The sequence below is a fragment of the Podarcis tiliguerta genome (assembly GCF_965153285.1).
Source record: "Podarcis tiliguerta genome assembly, chromosome: 12".
NCBI lineage: Eukaryota > Metazoa > Chordata > Lepidosauria > Squamata > Lacertidae > Podarcis > Podarcis tiliguerta.
Genome location: NC_139545.1, coordinates 33,524,161 through 33,526,641, shown reverse-complemented (window position 1 = coordinate 33,526,641; position 2,481 = coordinate 33,524,161).

The following is a 2,481-nucleotide window of genomic DNA, read 5'->3' as shown; positions in this document are numbered from 1 at the left end:
GCCTGTTGTTACTGTCACTGTGAAAAGCTTGTGTATCTGTGTGTTCATTTACAAAAAACATTGCATCTAGTAAATAGAACTTAAGTTCAGTTACTGTCGTGATGGGAAGGCATAATTGCAGGTGTTCATTTCCTCCCCACTCCAAATTACTATATGCCAGGGATGGGGAACTTGCAGTTGTTATAGTACAACATACATGGAGTCCTACTCCTATCAGCCGCAACCAGCATGGCCAGTGGTCAGGGCTAATGGGAGTTTTAGTTCAACACCATCTGGATTGTCGCAAGATCCTTATCCTTGTTCTTTGCCCAAATGAACAAATTTTACTACAGGATTATGCTGTTAATTTTCTGAAACTACAAGACTTTCAACTGAGCAGACTTTTAAATAGCTGCTTGCCAAAGTTTCATAAGAATTGTCTTACTGTGTACTAGGTAAGATGTAAAGGGAGTAAACACTGTTAAGAGAGGGAGCAAGTATAGCCACATTGAAATACATGACCAGGTGTCCACTTCTAAATAAATCTTCATTGGAGAGAGGGTATTCTAACCACCATTAGTTGCTGTTATCCTTTTCCTGCGAAAGATGCTTAAGCGTATGTTTGCTAGGCTATGTATATTCTCCTGAACAATTATCATGGATCTGTTTCAGTCTAGCTTCAGACTTCCATTTGACCCCAAAACTACTAGGATGACCTATGCTAGCACAACAATATAGTGATCCACACAATTCTCCTTGGCTTCTCAGTAATACCATCAACCATGGTATCATTTTTACACCCACTAGTTAGTGTAGGAACTGGTGGCACCATGCTTCAAGTGAGTCCATTCCTATGTAGCTGAGCAGGCCATTTCAGAACATAGTTTGGGAGCGGGGGACTACTGCCCCATAATACAGTGGTATCTCTGGTTAAGTACTGAATTCGTTCCAGAGGTCCGTAACTAACCTGAAACTGTTCTTAACCTGAAGCACCACTTTAATTAATGGGGCCTCCTGCCGCGCCGCCGGAGCATGATTTCTGTTCTCATCCTGAAGCAAAGTTCTTAACCTGAAGCACTATTCCTGGGTTAGCGGAGTCTGTAACCTGAAGTGTATGTAACCCGAGGTACCACTGTTACTTGCACTTTCATGTTTAGCAATTCTATCTTTGGGGGGCCTTTCAACACCTACCCCAAGGAAGCTACTGCATGAAATATACTGATGACACTTAGCTCTACTTTCCCTTTCACTAACAGATAAAATGGTTGAAAATGTCATTTCTAAAGTCCATATTACATCACTTTAGAATGTATGTGGAAGATGATTGATAAATAACAATAAACTGAACCACAATCCAAACAAAATAGGAATTTGGTTGATAACTGATCCATCTGGAAATGGGTGTGGTTTTACCTGTTCTAGGCAAGTTTGCAGCCTGGATTTGCTGTTAGATCCGGCGCAAGCTCTAGGCATCTATACAGCACTTCCTTAAAATTTCAGGCTCGTTTCCCAACTGAAGTTGGGATCTACCTTTCCTCTATCCAAGGCGTAACACCTACAGAAAAAATAGGCAAGGTATGCTTATTGCTATACTACACTAGAGCCAAAGTAAATTCTGCTCTTGTCCTTGCACAGCTGAAGTAGAACAAACATTGGGCAACAGCAGTTGTGGCTTCAGGTACTAACCAAAATCCTAGTTCTTTTAAACTGCAGCAATAAAAAAATCCGGGGTTTTCTTTTATATAATCACAATGATTTAAAAGCTAGTAGCTGTGAAAGCAGCCCACCTCATCGGTGACGTGTGTAAACTGTATTGGATCTTAAATTACACAAATGTCCTCGCTCCTTTCCCAGTCAGCACAACCAAGCATACATTTTTAAAAAATATTTATGTTAAGAGTGCAAAACTGATCAGAGTGCGCAATGATTTTGCAAGAATGATATGCAACAGCAAAATGTACAAATAAACCCTTTTCAGCAACAGAATGAAAACAAGATTTAGACACTTTCTTAGAAAGCAGTTAAAGTGATAACACCCATATAGAAACCCCAAGCTTCTTTGTTTTAGATTACTTCCTGTGCATTATAAAAACAGTCTGCAAGTTGGCAACTAGTTATCAACAGCCAATTATCAACTGAGTCAACATTTTCTAATGTATTTACATACAAAGTATATAGCTTTTGTCTCAGTGGACCAATGTTTAGAATCATAGAATTGTAGAGTTGGGATCCTGAAGATCATCTAAGTCTAGCTCCCTGCAATGCAGGAATATGCAACCATTCCATACAGTGATTGAACATACAACCTTGGTGTTATCAGTGCCACACTCTAACCAACTGAGCTATCCATTGCCCTGTATGAACCAAGAGATATATGCAAGATAATGTGCAAGATTCAGCTCTATTCTGCAGATTGTCCATGTTCAAAGCATCAGTCACATGCTTGACCTGAATATGAATGAAATTCAAATACTTGAAAATAAGATGGTGGCGTGACCTATT